The sequence below is a fragment of the Manacus candei genome, unplaced genomic scaffold, assembly GCF_025592945.1.
Source record: "Manacus candei isolate 608988 ecotype Guabito, Panama unplaced genomic scaffold, ASM2559294v1 h1tg000081l, whole genome shotgun sequence".
Lineage (NCBI taxonomy): Eukaryota > Metazoa > Chordata > Aves > Passeriformes > Pipridae > Manacus > Manacus candei.
Window position 1 is genome coordinate 914,012 of NW_026138129.1, and position 13,884 is coordinate 927,895.

At 38.8% G+C, this 13,884-nt stretch overlaps 1 long non-coding RNA gene across 1 annotated transcript in view; it reads right to left on the reverse strand.

The window, feature by feature from the left end:
* Positions 1 to 465: 465 nt before the first annotated feature.
* LOC127481663 (uncharacterized) overlaps positions 466 to 13,884 on the reverse strand; it is a 28,664-nt gene continuing 15,245 nt past the window's right edge. Inside the window, exon 3 of the long non-coding RNA XR_007908279.1 lies at positions 466 to 4,424. This is a non-coding gene — a long non-coding RNA (uncharacterized LOC127481663). The remainder of the gene's footprint in view (positions 4,425 to 13,884) is intronic.

Consider the following 13,884-nt stretch of genomic DNA (forward strand, 5'->3'; position numbering starts at 1 on the left):
CCAGCAAACACAATCCCCAGCCCCATGCTAGTGCCTGAATAGTACCTGGGGACAAGTATTGATTGGCAGAGCTCAAAACCACCCTGGACCCTTCTAAGGATGTATCAGCTGAGCCAATCAAGTCCCAGGGACAAGAGCCTTCATTACTGGGAGGGACATAGGCCTGGTGTGGGACAAGAAAGGGAGGTCAGGGATGGGATCATTGAGGTTGTAATAACTACTGCTGTCCCAAGCTACATGGTTGTAGCAATCAATCAATCTGTTACACCTATGAACATCTCAGAGTTGCATCCTGCTCTTTGGCCGACTTGTGGGCTGCCAGGAGCAGCTGCAGGATTGGCCGTGGTCGTTATGTTACTGTCATTTGTGATGCAGCCCCCAAAGCACAGATGCCATTGCAGCTATAGCTGTGTTACAAGGTCAGTTACAACTTCTAGCACAATTCACAACTGGTACTGCTATTGATACACTTGGCACTTTTTAAAAACTTTATTCCTTTGAAAACATGGCTACAGATTCAAGAAAGAATGTGATTTCACATAATTTTGACAAATGAAAAATTGATTCCAACATCAGACATATCCAATAAAAATACAGATATCTAGAGAGGGGTTTAGATGAAGCAATTTCATATATGTTTTATGTTACTGAATTATCTCTTAATAATCTTTTCAATGGGAATTTAATTCCTCTCAACCGTAAAAGCATTTAGTTTCTGATTTTCTCTTTTTTATCCTTAGATCTGAAAGATGTTCATAGATAGGAAACACTTGAGCATTCACAGATCACATGTGCTGTGTCTGGGAAGGACTGAACACATCATGTTTCTGTTGTAGTATCTATACTGTAGAAGGTGCAGGAACAATAGTGATCTTTTATTTATAAATCTGGAAGAAAATAATGCAATACAATGTGCTCAAATAAAACCCTCAATGCACACTATAACTTTTCCTGTTTGATACTTAGATTTTTAACAAACATTAGTAAAGTCTTCATCTTGGCTCAACTGGTCATTTTTTCAGGTTCAACATGGCCATAATGGGAACATGCAGCCCATTTTAGGTACAGAAATAAAATGTACACACAACTCCAAGCCTTGTCCATGCAGCGTGTGAGCTAACCTTGCCTGGAAACTGACTTATTTACTGGTTTTGTTAAATTTGAACTTCTCAGGAAATGTCAGTTGGTTGCATTTCTGTAGCTGGCTGAGAAGACTTTATTTAATTGACATCCTTGTCTTGGTCTAAGGAGGGCTAATAATTCCCTTGGGTCTATTTGTGTACAGAAAGCACGAATTGACTCAATTTCCTGAAAATGTTAACTTGTTACTGGAAAATGTTAACTTGTTACCGTACTCTACACTGTAGCAGGGTAGTGTGTCCCAAAAGCTGAGGAGTATGATTTAGGAAATGGCAACCTGGGAGGAAGTAAAATTGCTAATTAGCCGATACTTTTACAGACCAGCAACACTGGATGCCCTGCAGCCGAATAATTCATTGACATGATGGTATCAGCAGAAGATCTTTAAGACTTCTTTTCAGATTTCTTTTAACAGACCGATGGTCCAATGAATGTCTCAAATACCTGGCAGACCTAATTTGGGAGTTTTGTCTCAGATCAGCTAATTTAGTACTTTATCGAATGTATTTTTTTATCGTATTTTTCAATGGTAGGTTCACAACAGTAATCTTGACTGCTTGGATTGTTTCTGTCTCCCAGATGAAAAAAAATATCCTCGTTTGGTTTTGGTTTTTTCTTTTTTTTTTTTTTTTTTTTTTTTTTTAATCTTGTCACTCAATTTCATCAGAGAACAATTAACCTGCTTACAGATCAGCAAACTGAGAAATGATCTGATGCTTATGACACAAAATCTATAATTTTGTTCATTGCTTCATTTTACTTCAGAAGCAGAGTGTGCTTCTGCAACAGAACTACAAAATCCAATAGCCTGGTCTGTAAAAGCAACTTAAAACTTAAAAAATAATACCTTATAATATAGTCGATTTTTTTTTCAAGCATGTGTGTCATCTTTTTCAATTTTTTTCTTCTGCTTTTCATTTCGGTAGTGAGGATACCATCTAAATTTGGACACAGTGAAAAGACAGTTCCTATTGTACTGCCTCACCTTGTTTTCAGAGGCAGAATTTCACTGAAACACCTCAAAAATAAGCTGTTCTCTAAAATTACATTCTATCTTTTCGATTTTTTCGTTCACAGCAGGGGTGCTGTGACCAATATGTGTGGACTGTTTCTCAGCCTTCTCTAAATAACTGCGAGCCCTGTTCTTGAAAATATGATCTACTCTCTCTGAAAACCTTAACAGCCCTCGAAGTATTGCATGACTATATTGATTTCATTGAACCAGATGACTCGATGTTTCTTCCCACGTCATTTATATTATAAACAGTGACATTGCAGCCATGGCTGTCTAAAGATGCAGTTCAGTTGAAGTCTGAAGCTTGAGGCAAATACTTTAGCCTAGATGTGTCCTTGCCCTGCAAATTTACTTCACTTTAGATTATCTACTACTCTGTTCGAGACATCTGCGAACTTTTGTCACCGCTTCCCGGCAGAAGCTGTGACAACCATGGGTTCCCGTCACCATCAACGCTGCGGGTCTGAGATGTGTACTGTGGCGTTAGCCCAAAACACAGCCTAGAGTTTGCTGAGTGTTTGAAGCTTTGCTTTTTTTGTAGATTTAAAAACTACTCTCAAATCCTCTGGCTAATTGTCCATTAGTACTCTCTTTTAAACATTAAACAAACCCCTTTATTTACCTTCCCTGCTGCCTGATAGTCCTCGGGAGGCAAAGCTGCTTTTGCCTTAGCGACTTGAACCTCTGTGACCTGAATAGTTGTTTGAGATGTTAATTCACTGAAGAATGAAGTTGAATAACGATGGATCGAAGAATTTCCCTCACTCAGAAGAAAACATGCTTGCATAAGCTTTGTGTATTGATCGGCTAAATTCAGTTTCACTGTCTCCAGAACCTCGGTGCTAGCTAGTTTCTAACACAAAAGGAAATTACACTCTCTCGTATTTTAGGAAAGAACTCTGATTCTCTGTGAAGGTAGTCTGGTCGAGAGTCTTTTCCTTGGAAGTGCTGCCAAAAGAGTAAGACCCGTGTGCTTGGTGACGTTAACTCAGAAAAGTGATTTATCATTTGTGTCACAGAATGCTACTGATATTTCCCACTGTGACTTTTCTGTCCCCATGGTGAGGTCAAATTGAAGCAAACTTCAAATTTAAATTTTTCTGCTACCTACAGGTTTCTACAAACACCTCAAATATAACATCAAAGGAACAACTTGCCCTTAGGAAGGAGAGAACAGCACATTGGAATCAATTCTGTGCTGGTTTGCTGCTTTGAAGTCTTGATGGTGGGATCCCATTGACCTCAATGGCAAAATTCATGTTGTTATTACTGAATCATAGCCCTGCCTTTCAACTTCAGCTAATCACAGGTAGGTGATATAAATTATCCTAACTATTTGGAAATATGCAGAACTATCCTAATTTATTGCAGTTTGAAATATGAGCCTATCTCCTATAATGGCCATTAAAACCTCAAAACCCTTGTCTGGGACATGAATCCTGCTCCTCCTCACACCACATTCCCTACTAATGGCTCTGTCGGTGACACCTGAACCTGGCTGGCTCTCTTGCATCTCAATAGTTGTGATGAGGAATGAGCAGATCTGAAAAAAATAATGAGTCTGCAGGTGGGTATTACTAGATGATTATATTGTTCTGTGCCATTTGGCAGCTTCAAGGGCCTTATGGACTTTTAAAGGTCAGTAGTAGTCATTTAAAGAAAAACGTTTTGTTTTTAGAAGCCTGCTTATAAATGAGCATAAAGCTGGCTTCAGCTGAGTGGAGTCTGATGGCTTCTCAGCAGATAAATCAAAACTGCAGTAGGAGGGCACTCAGAGCTGTATTTTTACATTCCTCCCCGAAAGCAGACCTCAATTCTCTCTGAAGTGTGCAAGGTAGCCCAGGGGAGTTAGGGTTTGTGAAGGGAATCATCTCACATCCTCTCCTCTCCCCTGCACCGGTGTCGACACGGCCTCTGATGCAGCCTCTCCAGGCCCTGGTACACCTCCGGGAGGATTGTGCAGGTTAAGCAGCTTCAGAGCAATCTTTGTGCAAAATGAAAGATTCAGTGAGGTCTCCAGTGGAAAACTCAGAGACAGGGAGAGAAAAAGGACAAGTGTGCACCCAGCACAACCTCTCAAAACCCCATTTCACTTAGTATTTCTGTAGTCTGCTATCCATTTAGACTTCAGAAAGCAGGAGGATAACCCTAACTAATTGAAAACAAGTGTCTTGTGCCTATTTGGGGTTCTCTTGAATTGCAGTCAGAGGGTGTTGCTGTCCCCTTGCTTTCCAAGCATAGGCAGGTTCCTCAGCGTGGGGAAGGTGTGCTGCGGAGAAGAGAAAGAAGAGAGGTGAGATGTGCCCTGACCTACCCTAGGAAGGGAGGGATATTGGCCATGTGTAATTGCCTGCACCTCGGCACTAGGAACAGTTCCTTATTTACCAGTTCCTTATTTAGTCAGAGGTCTTTACCTTAGTGTAGGAAATGCTTCTCTCCCTGGCTTCATTACTATAGGTTCAGAGCAGAGTACTTAATAGGCACTTCAGTTTGTAAATCCCCCTGATTCAGTTTATAAACGCCCACTCCAGTTTATAAATATCTTGAAATTATACTGATATGACATTGCATTAATTAAACACCATGACAAAAAACATAAAGCAATATAATCTTCATACAGTGAGCTCAGCAAGCTCTAGCCATGCTGTTACTGGCACACAAGAGCTTCTTCTTCCTCTGCTCCAAATGTTGAAGGATGGGGAGAACAACACAACTCTGTCTCAGCAACATGAGCCCAGGATTCATTCCTTACCCCTCTCTCCCACTCAAACCCGGGTGACTCTCCAGGCATGCAACAGCTGAGCCTGACCTAAGGTATGTGGTTTGCATCCTTGGCTTCCACAGGCTGTACCACCTTGGATAAGTAACCTTGCTGTCAGATGTCTGCCTGCAAAATAGAAATTACAGTGCCTATCTCCACATGGAGCCACTACATCCATAAAGCAGAGTGGATGGTGACAGGGTGTAACAAAGAACATCTGATTCTTCTTCTGCAGAAGCATTACATGACCTTCCAACGCAGCAGATGCAGCACAAGATGCCTCCTGCTACATTTGGTGGGAGGCAGGGTTGTCTGGACCAGCTGGGAAGAGAAATCACTGAGAAATAGGTGTCTGTTTTTCAATAATTTGGAGTCAGAAGAAGGAAGGCAGAAAGCACAGCTTACTGGATTGTCAATGGAATTGTGATAATACACTAATACAAGGCATTTCTTAATTTCCAAATGTCTCATTTTCATCCTCTTGACCTTTATATCAATTTTGTGTCTTCAGAACACTTACACTCCTGTATTTAATTTTGGAGCTTCTTTATATTTCTTTTCTCACTTAATTCTAAGTTACTGATGCTAATAACTGTAAAATTAATGTTTCCATATTAGGCACCATCCAGTCTTTCCAAAATTACCTCTGCCAAGAAAGCAGATGACAGCTTGACTGCCATTCATATGGCATATTTAGGGCAAAGCTTTTGAATGTTGAAGAGTGTCAATTGCTGCTTAGAATTTTTTCTGAAATAATTAAATAAAAATGTAGATCTCCAAGGCTGGAGGGTACCATAGGCCTCTGAGTCTTTCACTGGAGGAAAATAAAAGCTCAATAAAGGTCTATGACAAAATGTGTCCCCCACTACAGCCATAACTATTATTGTACAAGGATATAAAAAAGATTTACAGTGGAAATAATTTTTCTAACCCTATACAAGGGAAGCTCATATCTCAGAGTCAGCATTGTTGTAAAAATGCAGTTCTTTCCAAATTTTTATCCATTGAGTATTATACTGAATTTTGATGACACACTTATTTTTCAGTTTGACAGTCTTCATGAACTATTTGCTTTAACATTTCCTGCAACAAGTTCTGCAAGTTCATTACATACTGTGCATGAATAGCTATTTTTCTATTTCAAAACTGTTAGACTTCACCAGCTTCTGCTCTTTCTTGTATTAAAGCTGTTTTAAAAATGATGAGCATTCCTTTCTTTCTCATGAGCCTCTCAGCTTCTGTTCCCTCTTATTAATGTCTTCATTGATCTTTCTCAGTCTCTGGAAATATTTCCTTGTTGGAGGTCATATCTGTTGCTCTTTACGTGGAACTGATTTCCTTCACTGGCTACAGTTTGATCAGGACTGGCAGACTACAAATGCAAACAGTATTAGAAGTCAGGGGGTGATAAGGACTGAGATATAACAGCCATATAGAATTCTGCTCTGTTCTTGTTGTCACTTTCTTAAACAAACCCTTTTTTTTCATTGGTATTAAGCAGAGGGTTCTTCTGGACCATCTGCAATAACTTGCAAATCTTGCACTGGAACTGTGTTCATTTCATTTAGAATACAGTCTGGTGCTGCAAGGAACTTAACAGTTTCTTTTAATGTTTATGACTTTGCTTTTGATTAAAAAAAAAACCAACAAAAAAGAAACAACAGCCCCAGAACAAGCATCAAACTCATAATACACTGCCTGATGGCTTCATTTTGTCATATCTGCATATCTCAATCCCTGACTGATCTAAATCACTTATCATCATCTGCAGATTTTGCTACTATGCCCTGCTGTCAGATTATTAATAAACAGCCTCAGTTACAGCAGATGCATTGCAAACACTTCACTATTAACCTCATTTCTAGATGAAAGCTGGCTCTTTATCCTTTGTATTTCACAGAAGAATATTATCTTTTACACTCTAGGTGCCTGGTTTTCTTTAATAATATCATTGAGGGATTTTAAAAAATCTGAATATTTATATCTGCCAGTGCTTCTTTACCCACTAATTTGTTAACACTTTAACAAATCTTTATAGTTGGAAGCAAGGTTTTTCTTTGGCATAAACCAGTACCATTTCTGTAATCATCTAATTTTCCTCTAGGTTGTTTTATAAGAGCTACTTAAAATAGCATGCCTCCCACTGAAAACTCATCAGTCTATAATAGCTCAAACTACCCCACAAATTTCAGTTTCAAATTCATTGCTCTCTAGGCCTGCAGTTTAGCAATTGATTTTAATATTCTTTTTATTAGAAACTTAACAACTTCTTTTACAACATCCTCTGTATTCCTAGATGGTGATATTCCTAGTCACATTAGTTTCAGCTTGTCAGTATAAGAATTAAACTCCTATCCTTCATGATGCCCTTTTTTCATGTATACATTGATGCATGGAAATTCCCACTCAATCCTATGCATTCAATGCTATGTCCATGCACAGCTGAAAAATTATTCTGAATAACCTGTTGAACACCTTCTGCCTTAACTACAAGCTTTTTCTGTAACTGACAGTTATATCTAGTGGGTTTTTGTCTAATTCAACTTAACACCCCACCACCACCTCTCAGCATAGCTCAGCTGATTTCATATTATAGCTCAGCTGATTTCATATTGTACATAGCAATGAAGTTACCAAACCAGCATCAAAACTCATTTGATGCACTTGTAAATGGGGTTATATTTCACAGCTGACTATATAGAAAGGGGATGGGAAGTGATGAGCTAAGATATTTCTTCCAGTCCGATATTTAAAGTTTCTGCAACCCTAAGGGATGTGGTAACATCCTGTTTGTTGCTTACAATAGCACACTCACTCCATAACCCACAGGCTTCAGTTGGCTTTGGGTCAGGCCCTGAATCATGACATTCTTCCCTGGGTCTTGGACAGATTCAGTTTTAACGTCCTTTGACTTCTTTGGTTTAAGATTCTGCAGATTGTATTCAAAACAGCAAGCTTCCACAATTTCTCTTTGCCCTTTCCCTACCCTCTACCTTGCAATGACCTGTCAGGCAGCAAAGCCAACTGGTTAGACAGATGTTCCCCAGAGTTTTTCACCTCAAAACTCTTCTACAGGGACACATAGCAGCCAATAATTGCTTTTCAACACACATTCCTGCTGCACACCCCTGAGCAGACACTCTGCTTGAAGACCATCTCTTTTCCTGCTCTTGTTTTCCTGTCAGAGAAGATTCCTCTGTCCTCAGTCACCTTCATTGCTGACTGCACACACACACCCACCATGGGCTTTGTGGTGGCAGCACATGATGTAACTTCAGGAGATTTTAGTTCTTACTTCTCTCATGGGTACTTGTATATCCCAATTGTATTCTCTTTGCACGTCCCATAGGCTGAGAAAATTACAACCTCAAAGCCATTATCACATTCTGTTTTATTCTTACCTATCCTTATGGCCTTCATCTGGACATTTTCCAAAACCAAGGACTTTGGATGCTGGGGTAAGACAGTATCCAAGACAGCATACTTATCCTTTAATGAGGGCCAAGGGGCTTCATGCATTATAAATGAGCCTTTCTTTCTTTAGTTCTGGTAAGCCTTCCTCATCTGATCTCTGCTACTGTTTCTTTGCCTGCTCTTCTTTTTTTAATGTGAGATTGGCATTGATTCTCCCAGGGTTGAAAATGGCCCCATTTACTGCTTACACAACAACTTTCAGAAGAAAATTTAATCAGTGACCGGAGATGCCACAAAATTTTAACTTGTCTATGAAGAATATCACATTTTTAATATATCTTCTAATTCATTTCACTTGCCTAAACACTCCTTCTTAAAGGGGCACTGCATATTATTCATAGGTATTTTATACTGTAACAGAGTATGTATGAACCTGTGGATAATTTTCTGATTTTATCTCCTGATGACATTTTCTGGCCACTTCATGTGCAAACATTGATCTCTTTCTGCCAGATAACCTTGCTAAAATCTGGCTCATTGAAATTATACTTCTTTCAAATGCTTTCAAGTACTCTTAGAGACATGGTATTCCTCAGAGAAGACACTTTGAACACAAATGCTTCATTACTTTTTAAACTTGTTGAATTCACTCAGGAAAGAGATGCTTTGAACTGAAGTACACATCTTATGAAATGAGATGAGCTATGTTCCTTTGCTTCATGCCAGTAAATTTCAGCCAAAAAGCTGATTTTTTATTCACCAATGGGAATATGAAAAGAAAAGGGTTTAAAAATGTTTCACATCTTCCTAGCTTATAGAAAAGAAAAAATCAATGTAAGAAAAAGGATATGCTGAGAGTCTTGTAAAACTTTGTTTTCTTAATAGTGGCAAGGAAACCTGGAAAATCAATGAATTCACCCTCCTGATGAGATTAAAATCCTCCCTTATACAGGACTGTGATATTGGATGTTATTGAACTTAACATGATTACTTGCATTCTGTAACAATAGCAATCATCTGTAATGTAAATGTATTCAATATTGCATTACACAAATAGAAATAATCTTAGTTGGCATTCTCTGAATCTCCCCAGCTGTATATACTCTCAGAGCAGCATGTGTTCAGGATAAGATTTCAAATTCTGACATTTTTGGCTCTGTTTAGTTTGAGTCTTGACTTGAATATTATTTGGTTTTGTTCTGCTTTTTTTTTCTTTTAACTCAGTTATAGGCTGTTCAAGGAACTTTATTCAATGGCATTTTTAGTCACTTCATACATATATTCATATCCGTAAGTGTGTATATATATATATCTATATCTAACTAGCAGTTGGTGTAGGCATTATATGCGTACACAAAACCCAGAGCAAAATATCAATTAAACTAAGTTTAAACAATACCTGTGATAATAAATGAAGACAGGAAAATAATTGCTAAGGAAGAGTTAAGGAGAATATGCCTCTTTACCAGGTTCCCTGGTTTCCTGGTTCCTGTGAGTTTGTGGCATGAACAGCTTGGCAGGGTGCTGGGAATCAAACTTGGTAAGTCCCTGAGATGACAACAGTTGCAGACGGAAGGATAGTTGGGGGAAAACTGCAGATGCCTGTTATCTGATTACCTGTGTTCATGGCTCTCATTGGCCACATAGGAGACTCAGACATCTGATCTGGCCCGATACTGATTTTTGTATGATTTTGTAGTACCATCCCTATAGCACACCTCAGACTACTTATTCCCTTTGAGTGTCTGCTGAACTGTTCTGACCATTCCTTTCAAGATCACACTTCTTTCCCTGCTGTCCATTTCTTGTCTGCTGTCACTTTTGACTGCACTTTGTAAAGCCATGTATGGGAGTTTAGGACTAAAATGATCTTATATTCTGCAGCTGTCTGATGACTGCTGGGATGTATTCTTCACTTCAGCTTTTTTAATTCCAGATTTCCTACTGAAAACAACTTTGGAAGCTCAGGAGCTTAATCATATGACTAGTAATGTGGTAGCTCCCCACTTTGCTACCAGTCATGCAGTATGCCTTTTTCAACTAGAAATTAGGCACAAAATTCAATTTTTGTGATGTCAGCGGCTGACAACAGTTTTCTCTAAGTGTTACCATGTAATATTGATATTGTTGGACAGGTAGCAGTTATAAAATAACAGTTGATTCATTCATCTAGAGAGAAAAGCAAGAGCAATGTCACTTCCCATGTAGCTGTTCACTAGTCAAAAGTGCAGTTGCAACCTTTTCTTCAACAGCATGGAGGAAAATAAAGTTACTCATAAAACCCTTGAGCTCATTCTGTCAGTCCCCTGTAACCATATCCCTTTTAAAATCACCAGCCCAAATACTCATAAATTTGGGTCATCCTATTGAACTAATGGGTGAATTATGATTGGAGATCAGAAGACACATGTAGATATTCTTCTAGAAATGTTTTCAGCTTTTAAATGCCCTTTTTCAGGGTCCTATATGACATTATCTTCTGGACAAACAAGACTCCACTGCTTGCCAGGTACAGTTAACAACTACGGCTGTGTAGTCACATCTTTACAGGTAAAACAGACATTACAAGGACAAAATTTTCTAGAGACAATTTTAAATTAGACCAACTTACATCACTGGGTGAACATGGTTGTGGATCATCTTTCCTTGCTACTCCCAAATATTTTCAGAGCAGCTGGAGAATATGGTAGAATATAAAGTTTCTGCCAGATTGACTGGGAGATACTCAGGCCAGCAACAGAGCCACTCTAAGGGCTACAGAGGCTTGGTTAAGTTGACCAGGGGCCTGCCCAATAAATACAAGAGGCATCAGAGCAAGTAAAGAGATACGTGAGCAATAAAATGCATGAGGGGAGAGAGATCTTCATACCTGTCAGGGTGCTTTCCAACAGAGTCCAACAGCAAGACAAGTGAGCCCACAACATGCAAGCAACACACTTGAGCTGACCTGAGTGAAGTGAACAAGAGGAAATGGCCTGAAGTTGCTCCAGGAGAGGTTTAGGTTAGATATTAGGAAAATCTCTTCACTGAAAGGGTTGTCAAATATTGGAACAGGCTGTACAGGGAAGTGGTTTTGTCACCATCCCTGGAGGTATTTAAAAGATGTGTAGATGGGGCACTTGGGGACCTGGTTTAGTGGTGAACATGGCAATGCCCAGTTAATGGTTGAACTCAATGATCTTAGAGGTATCTTTCAACCTAAATGACTCTATGATTCTGTGATTCTGTGAAGTGCCATGCCATCTGCCTGCGTTTCTTCTGGCTCCTAGAGTGGCTTCCTTGGAGCATCCAAGGAGCTGTCTGGGCACAGAGCAGAAGATGTGCCAGTGTAAGTGGCACACTTCCAGGGGCACTATTTGTCTTCCATAAAAGGCAGCCACTGCCTAATCTTAATCTTCAGAGTCTGGCTTTAAGGACATTGTCAGCCTTTAGCTCTCAGTTGTTCCTGGTGCCTGTTGGGAGCTTGACTACTATAGCAACACAAAAAAGCATGATTTTTCTAGTCATATTGAGTGAAGCCTATCCCTTTCACTAGCAAGATTAGGAAATAGTGGAGTTAGGATCTGTTTCATCCATATCCATGCCTGTTTGCTCTTCTTCCATGCTAATGGGGTTATCCATGTATGTGGAATATATTTAGTTCTCCAGTGTATAACCAGGAATGCTCTGCAAGTGAGCCATATGTTTTTAGGCAACTCTAAATGCCCTCTGTAATTAAGAACAGACCTTCTTAAAGGTTGCTGATTTGGCATCTTCTTGCCCTGTTCCAACATTCAGGACCAAATCCTGGCTTAACCCAGAAAAAGACAATGGAGACCTGTTATTATTACTGTGGAACCTTATGTCTGATCTCAAATGTAAAGTGCTTGTTATGACTTATAACGCTCATTATAGCTGCCTGAAGGAGGTATTGATATATGTTTGTATACAATAGAATACCCATATTTACTAACCATTGTTCAGACAAGCCTCATAAACACAGGCAAGTCCAGCCCTTGAAAGGTGTGACATCGACTTCAAAAAGTCATTGGAATCTTTGTTGTAAAAGTATTACTATAATGATCTGCATTCTTTTCATATAAATGAATAAAGTATTCATTTTAATACTAACTGCATGGTAGAATCACAACTAGCTCTGATGAAATCTTGTTAATGTGTGAGGATGAAGAGATTGGAAATCTGTTCCAGTGCTCATAGGAAGAGTGTCCCTGATCACTCCTCAACTGCAGTCTGGTAAATAAATAAAATACTGTGTTGCCATATTGCAATGATGAAAATATGCTACTGTTCTGAGAACATAAGCACTCACTGTGAACATCCTGTTCTAGTCAGCATATCAAAAAAAATTTAGGAGTTTTTTTTGGGGGGAAGAAATTAAGAGAGCCTGGTCAAGATGTGAGTTTGAGAAGTATGATAGTCCTTATTTTTAAGAGATGTATATTGGACATGATAGAGGTAACAAAAAATTAATGGTTCAGAATGATTAATACATAACCTGCCCTTCCTATGTAAATCAAGGCTGAAAGAACTTTAAAAAAATATATGATAGACTGGACTCTCTAGAAAACACTTACTACAGATACTTCCTATTTCAAGGCCTCATTGTGTGTGCAAAGATTTAACAGAGTTCAGAAAAGAATATTAATACTGAGCAACTAAGAGAAGAAGTTATGACAACAAGGGTGAAAACCTACTATAAAGCAAGGGAGGTCTGGGGGAGTCTGTGTGATAAAAATTCATTGACTCCTAATCTGGAACAAAACATCTCAGAAACCCTTGGAACCCAGGACTTGACACTTTTCAATTTGCTCTGAGTTTCAGACCTCTCAGGCAGGCAGCAGCCACATGCACCTAAGCCAACTTTGCACCTTGGTGTCACTCTCTACAGGAGAAGTGTGACACTTGTTACCTGATAATAGGACAGTCCTGTGTCCAAACTGAGTCAATGCTATTGCTTTATTAATGCTTTGGGAACTTTAAAGAAGAATTCATTATGAAATTAAAATCTTACTGTTCTTCCCATTTTGAAATCAACTTAGTTTTCCCACTTAAAAGACGTTTTACAGTGTCTCTGTATTTACAAGGCTGTTGTACTCCATCTAGTTGCACAAAAATTCGCAAGTAAATTCATACCATTTTTTTAAGCATTCATTTTTTGAAAATCTGATTGGTAGCTTTATGACAGCAATGAAGGCTTCAAGCACAGGATCTTCTTTAATTGGATTCAGATTTCGCAACCTAATCACACTTTAGCATTTGAGAGAAACTTCATGATTTCAAAAAAGATTATGATTAAGTAATGGAAAAAATGCCAGGAAACAGATGCCAATTTGTTCTTTGGCTGCTTTATTAAAGCTAATATAATGTGAAAAGCAATTATTCCTTTGAATTTCTTTTTTGTCATGTTAGAACTATAGCAAACTGTAATTGCTCTCTGAGTGTATATAAATAGACTCTGTCTAACCAGATTGATTGCACAAAGTCTTAAGTGACAAATTTTGAAATGTTTGAAACTCCAGTTAGAATCCTCAGATTGGCATAAGAGAGAGAAACA